This window comes from Morone saxatilis, unplaced genomic scaffold (assembly GCF_004916995.1).
Source record: "Morone saxatilis isolate NCDOM2014 unplaced genomic scaffold, NCSU_SB_2.0 Contig2, whole genome shotgun sequence".
In the NCBI taxonomy this organism is placed as follows: domain Eukaryota; kingdom Metazoa; phylum Chordata; class Actinopteri; family Moronidae; genus Morone; species Morone saxatilis.
The window spans coordinates 26,160,466-26,168,045 of record NW_023339762.1 but is presented as its reverse complement, the minus strand read 5'-3'; the positions used below and the strand labels follow the sequence as shown (position 1 = coordinate 26,168,045).

The following is a 7,580-nucleotide window of genomic DNA, read 5'->3' as shown; positions in this document are numbered from 1 at the left end:
ATATATACCACTACTGCCCCCACATGGTAAATATATACCACAGCTACCCCCACAGGGTAAATATATACCACTACTGCCCCCACAATCCGTACTACCCTTCAAACTACCAACAGTCTTCCTAATAAAAAACTACACCCACACAGGGTAACTACCTCACTACCTCAACAACTGCCCCCTGCACTGAGCTCAACTACAGAGGGTAATGTAATACTGCCATCTTGTGGATAATGTTATTATATTATTTTATTATGTTATTTTTATTGTTATACATATTATTATGTTATTATATAATGTTATATATACTATACTATTATGTTATTATATTATGTTATATATATTATTATATCATTATGGTATTTTATGTTATTATATTATGTAATATAAACATCAGAACATTTAAGGTTTTCAAATATCTTGTTTTTAATTGAATTCAATTCGATTTTACTTAACAAAAGTCAAAAATATAGTTTATGACAATTATATAAAACGGCAAAAACTTAGATTAAAGACTATTTCCAACTGTGTCTTTATGATTCATGTATAATATCTCTGATGTATCAATAAGTCTGATCGCTCCACACTGCAGATCTAAGGTGGACGATGCGTTCACTGTCTCAGGTCTCAGCACTGCGAGCAGATGAACGGCATGGAGGGAATGGTGCCTTCAGGGTTCCTGTTTCCTTACAGGGAAACATAATGACATAGAATCAGCCTGCAGGCTTCCTACCTGCCTGCCAGAGCGAGGCTGCCTCATTAATCTGAGCGGAGGCAGAGAACAGACCCTTAATCTGCTGCATTGTTCCTCTGACAGGAAGTGTGTGTGTTAGCAATTACTGTGTGTGTGTGTGTGTGTGTGTGTGTGCGTGCAACAGATTGTGTTAGTAAGAACAGGAAATCTTTAGTTTTTTATCTTTTGGTGTGTTAAATGTTGGTATAGATGATGGTTGGATTAAAGTCAGAGAGCTGTTTGTTTCCTCATATTTACGTATTTTAGGTACTGAATATGTGTTGTTGTGCTGTCGAGCAGCTATTATATCGGACTGAGACTGAATTCAGCATCCGATGACGACAGAGGCCAGTTTGAGGACAGTGAATCGAGTATCGAGGTGTTTTTTTCTGCCTGGTTTGGCTCCTTGCACTTCAGATTCAGCTAATGTTAGCTAACTTTAGCTTCTTTTAGCAACAAGTCGGTACCGCTGTCGTCAAACTGTCCTCTGTCTGTCTCAGAGGATATTATTGGTTGAAATCAGTTAGTTCATGCTGACGTAAGCACGCGTCACATTTAGTTTTACAGGAAGACACAATGATTGGATTTTAATATAAAAATACAAAATAATTGATTTTTTGTGAATGTTTTTGGCATAAATTGTTAAACAGGGGAACAATATAACTGAGGATGAGATCTTAAAGGGTTAAAAAGGTATTTTTTAATTTCATGTGGCCTCGTTAAAAGCTGTTTCCTCTGTGTTTCCAGATAAAGCATCCGTCTGACCTGGAGGACGATCTGTGATACTGTGACTCAGGTACGAACTCTCTCAGACTACGGTACGTGTACCACTGGTGGTACGTGAGCGGCCTCTAGTGGTACGAAGAGGAATCGCTGACATTTTTAAATCAAATAAGTTATAAAACATCCAAAAATATTCCAAATTAAAGTCTGTCGCTCATAGTTTTGCATTTTCTATAGTATTTTGTTTCAGTATCTGCTACATTGTCAACGTTCACGATTAATAATGCTAATAGCTAAAATGTGATTGTAAGATAGTAAGTGGACGTTAAAGTAATGGTTTTAAAACAATCGTGGCACCGAAGGGATCCATTAAATTAGTCCCTCTAGGAATATTTTGGCCTAAAATTCTTGCTTTCAGACGAACTTTTCTAGATAATTGAGAGATAGATAAGATAATTGTGATGTATGTTGCAATGTTTTTAGGTATTCTTTGCTATAAAATTGAGGCATAAAAGTGAAAATTACTAAAATAGTTGACATTTTGATGATTTGAATGATGTCATTCATTAAATTACGCTAACAGATCAATTTTGTATATAAAACTGTTTAGTTCAGGTTAGCTAACAGTTTGCCAGCTGGTTAATGTTAACGTCCGATTAGTCCCGTCCACATCCATTAATCCGCATTAATTTAAGTAATAATTAAGTAATAATAAGTATGACAAACTTTTAATGAATGTATAATTAAGGTTTGGGATTAATTTTCCAGGTGGCTTGAGGTAGTTTGACTTTTAAAATTCTCCTTGGTGGTGCATTTAAGGAACACTTTTTCAAGACAATCCTTCCTCGCGACTGTATTTTCAATGCAACAATAATAAAACTTTGACAAAAATAAACAAGAAACTGTTTACTGTGAAGTATCTGCAGCGTGTTTCAAGTTGCTCTCCATAGAGAAAGGAAATGAACTGAATCCAATAGCTGCTTGGAGGTAAAAAGCTGATGGTATGGTTTAGAAAACAGTCAACAGTAATGTAAAGTACCGTTTACTCAATTTGAAGTTAATTAGATCAGCGGCATTTGTCCATTAAGTATCTTCTGCTACGATGAAGCTACTTTCCCACTGAGCTCTTTCTCTTTACCTTACAGAGTAAAGAAAACATCAGGACTTCCTGGTTAAACTTAGTTGTTTGATGGGATAAACTATTTGTTTTTCAACCTCATCTTAACGCCAAACTGCTCTTAATTCCTAGAAGATTCAGTGGTTTCTTCCGATTTATTCCAAAAAGACCTAAAGTGAGATATCAGATTTTTGAACTTACATTAAGAGAAATTAAACTGTTTCTTTGTGATACCTTCAGTCCGTTAAATTTATTAGTATTCATAAAAGTGCACTGGGGAGAACACCATACTTATTTATTTACATTTTGGCTTCCAGAAAAAATTTACATAACCTTGTTCCAGTAATTATTTTGCATTTGGGACGTTGGAAAAGCTCCTGCTGTGTACTTATGATATAAATATATGGAAATATGTAAACATTATATAAAGAAGACGGATTAGTTTAGCAGAGAAAATTTTTTGGTTAGGTTAGCTAACAAATAAGTATAACGGATGAAAAGGTATTCAACAGCAAAATGTCGTCCCGGGTTTCATGCCGACATGTAAGCTCACAAACAGTCTACCAACATAAACAGCTGGTTATGGTTAGCTAATGAATACATTTTGCAGATACAACTGTTTAGTTCAGGTTAGCTAACAAAATGAAGGTAAGCATAGATGAGAGTAGGACTGTAGAGTAAAGTGAAATACACTGTGAAAGGTGTTGAACGGCCTCGTTTAGAGTGCAAGCTGTAATGTAGGCGCAGATATTGTGTTATGTCGGTGCGGGAGGCATACAAAAGTCCAAACATACATAAAACTAGAATTAAAAAACCTGACCTTAAGAACAGAATCAAAAATAAGATAAAAGATAACAGAGCTACAGTAAACATTGCAAACGAGTGAAGCCAGTGCAGAGAAATGGGTGGGGCAACGCGCGCAGTGTGACAGGGTGTGGCGGAAGCGAGCAGGTTAGCGCCAAGGTGGCAGTCACCAGTTGTAGCGGAAAATAACAGGTGGTTGGCCCCTCCTGATGGGTGTGCGTTGAGCTGTCGAGTTAAGTGTGCGTGACGTCCGGTGGGTGTGATGGGTGGCCAGCGAGCGGTGCGGACACCAAGTCTGCAGACGCGGCGAGCTCCGCGCGGTGTTAACGTTGCGTATGGCGTTGCGTGGTTTCTCTCTGTGTGGAACGTGATTGTTCTCGTGTGCGCGAGTCTCTGATGGATGTGCAAATACAGGTAGAGAAAGGTTAGCCAAGGGATACAGTTAGCTGATGAAAAGATATTTTATATTTTATATATATATATTATCTATTGCACACTTAAGCAGTGTACACCAAGTCGTTCATGACGCCTCGATAGGATTTTAAATGGATGTCTGGGGGTTTTTGTTTAACTGAGGTAGAATTTGTTTCTCTTTCCAGATCTCTCCAGAAACAGAAACTCGGATCGGTAACAGCTGGGATGGAAGATGCTTTAAGGAGGCGTTGGCAACATGAACTGCGTTGGACTGACTCACCTCCACTCCTGAATCTGTCTGTTACTGTCAGTCGATTTTTATTCTCCAGTTCTGGTTTCCAACACAAACCCCAATGTGTTCCTGGTACATCGCTGACTCTGGTTCTCCATACTGACACATGGGAAAATATATGTTTCAATAAACCGCCGTACTGGTGGTTATGCATAGTTTTTAGATGGTTTTACTACATTTTCCAGCAGCCATTGATTTCAATGACAGTAATTACAGAATGATATAAAAATGTAATTGCAGAGACTTTAGACTTTATGCAGAAAAATAATCACAGTGAGCAATTTATTTGATTTTATGTTATTGGTAATAGTGCACCTGTTAAAAAATATATAATTCATGAGCTATGTTTGGCAGATTTTTGGCCCTTTTCCTATTATATTATATGTATTACAAAATTACCTTTACTAAAAAAGGTAATATTGGGCCCATTTATCACCCTAACCTTGCGGCCGATATGGGATTCGGCTCTGATTCATGTTAATAAAGTCAGCAGCTGGCAGCTCCTTATCACACAGTTTATTTTCATCAGTTGTGTTGTTGTTATGTGTAACCAGACGTGTACAGGACCGCGTTATGGTGCTGTGGTAAAGGCTCAGTGAGCACGGTTTTATTACTCTCTGGGTGAGAGTCATAAAGTGATATATAGACTCTGACAATTTCCTGAAATGGGCATTAACTCTGAGTAAAAATTACACGTAGTGGATATAAATGGGGAAGATTACATTTTTCCACCAACAGATCAGTTCAGCAGATTAAACTGTTTGGTTCAGGTAAGATGGTCCAAAAAGTCAAGTCAGACGTTATTTATATTGCCCAAAATCATAAATCACAATTTTTCTCAAGGGGCTTTACAATCTGTACAATGTTCAACGCCCTCTGTCCTTAGACCTTTTGATTTGGGTGAGGAAAAACTCCCCCAAAATCCCCTTTTAATGCGGAATAAACCTCAGGAAGAGCCAAAGAGGAGGGACAGATGCGACAGTTCAGTGGCTAAAACATTGCGTAGCTGGTTAATGTTAGCTAAGGATCAGTTCATCAGCTTAAACAGTTTGCTACATATAAACTAACAGATCAGTTTACCAGCATAAAGAGCTGATAATGATTAGCTAACGGACCAATTATGCAGATAAAAAAGAATTCATGTAGGTTAGCAGTTAAAACAGCTTTCAATCAATGAGCTCTACTCACAGGAGAGTGGTCTGATTGGAAGAGTCAAATGAAGACTGAACTAATAAGAAGAGAACAAAAAAGTAAATTTTCCCAGGCAGGAAACCCAAACCTTTGACACCTTTTATAGCATGAAAACAGTGTGTTTATTGTGTAGCATTCCTGTGGAGGTCCATTCAGTGCTAACTCTGCAGTATTGTGTTTGAGTTCGCATTACAAATGTGTTTTAACTTGAATGTTGGATATACTATTTGTTTCTCTTTTCCTTTGCTTGTTGTCAAAATGGAAGTTAATTTATCAGCGTACAATGGCACACTTTCGGACACAGAAATGAATGTTATCGTCCAGATTCCCCCAATTTTGGCATTAATGTTCCTGCTCTCCAGAACACGAATTATTGAAGCCAATCCCGTTTGAGTGTTTATACCATGTCTTTCTATCACAGTAGTCCAATATCATATGACTTGTTTTTACTTGTGCTGCCTATACATCATATTTTATTTGCATTTTATGACATGAGTTTGGGTGATTTTGGTTTTTACAAAGAGCAAAACTGAGCCAGATGCTTTAGCATGTTTACCCAGCTGGACAATGTGGACTGTGACTGTAAATATGTTATGTCTTTAAAATATTTATGTGTACAGTAGTGGTTCTTTATACTTTGACATCATTTCAATGTTTTAATAGGAAATCCTGTAACTGAAGGAACAGAAACGTCATTTGGCTTCACTGTAGTTTCTGCTGTTGGTGTTTTTGTCTTCAGTGATAAATGTAATCTGTTTCATTGTGAGTGTAGTAAAAGTTTTTTTCATAAAATGTGTGGTTGGAGGTTTGTGTGTAGTAATTGCATCATGATTCTCTATTTATATGTAGTAAATTATATTATTATGGTTCGCTTCAGCTCGCGAGCCCGACCCTAAAACAATTCTGTGCAATCCTAAACCACGGAAGTAGCTTTGCGCTGAAGCCCGACCCGAACCGAAATTTCCCCTTAAAATAAATTGATGAATAAATAATTTATATGAAATGAAGTAAGAGGCAGGCTTTACTATTTCCTTCCTGTTTTGATGCCTTTTATTAGAGTTTGATTGGGCCCAAAAAAGTGTGCAAGCCCGAAACATGGAAGCAGTTTTGGCCCCAAAGCCAAATTTCCACTTTCCACAATAAAATCAACGAGCTTCACTATTTCTTTCCTTAATTAGAACTTTGTTTCGCTCCAAAAACAAATCAGGCTCGACCTTCAAAAATTCTGTGTGAGCCCGAATAAAGCCGGAACCATGGAAGTAGCTTTGGACCCAAGTGCAACCCAAACCTAAATTTCTCCTTAAAATAAATAAATAATTTATATCAAATCAAGCAAGAGGCAAGCTTTACTACTTCCTTCCTGTTTTGATGCCTTTATTAGAGTTTGATCAGGCCCAAAAGATACTGTGCAAGCCCGAACCATGGAAACAATTTTGGGCCCGAACCTGACCCGAACCCCCTTAAAATAAATAAATAAATAATTTAAATCAACTAACTTCAACACTTCCTTAATTGATTAGAGCTTTGATTGAGCCCAAAAACAAATCAGGCCCAAACCCCAAAAATTCTGTGTGAGCCCGAATAAAGCCGGAACCACGGATGTATTTTGTTCTGTAAATAATTTTCCAATAAATACAGAAACTTCTGATTAACCCACATCTGTTATGCCCGAACATTCAAAGGCTGCATATAATAAAACAATGACTTTCCATTAAGGTGTAATATTATAATATTACATTGTTGTTTTAATTAAATCAGTTGAACCTTATCATGGACAAACAGTTTAATGGATCTCAATCAAACAGTGGATCACGTGTTGTTGACTGAAGGGAAGTTGGACTTTTAATGATTCATCAGAGCCAGAACAACCTTTGACACCAGGTCTGTTTGCAGTGCATGCTGGGTAAATGTGTGCAGTGATGGTACAACTGGTTGGATGAGTTTTGGGAGCTGAATGAACCAGCAGCAGCAGCAGCAGCAGAGGCACATTCACACAGAGGTAACGCATTGTTTCTTCACTCTAATGCACTTTAATATTTAATATTCACACAGGAACAACACAGTGAATGGTGAATAGTTTGTTCATCCAGGTTTAATATTTAATCTTTATCTCTGATTGTTTTAAACTCATACGTTTTAATCTACATGTGGATGTTCTTATGGTCTCTTCGTATGCAGGAAAGGTCGAATGTTCGTTTACATATTTAATATATAAATAACTAATCAACCTCCTCTTGAAGATAGAAAGGCCAAATGTAAGTTCACACGACAGTTTGAAAGCTTTAACTGAAGATGAGATTTTGGGAAAAACA

General features: G+C 37.3%; 1 protein-coding gene across 1 annotated transcript in view; it reads left to right on the top strand.

Moving 5' to 3' along the window:
• The first annotated feature begins 7,198 nt into the window (after nt 1–7,198).
• urahb (urate (5-hydroxyiso-) hydrolase b) overlaps nt 7,199–7,580 on the top strand; it is a 2,731-nt gene continuing 2,349 nt past the window's right edge. Inside the window, exon 1 of the mRNA XM_035664722.1 lies at nt 7,199–7,267. The gene's annotated coding sequence lies outside the window, so the exon portion shown is untranslated. The remainder of the gene's footprint in view (nt 7,268–7,580) is intronic.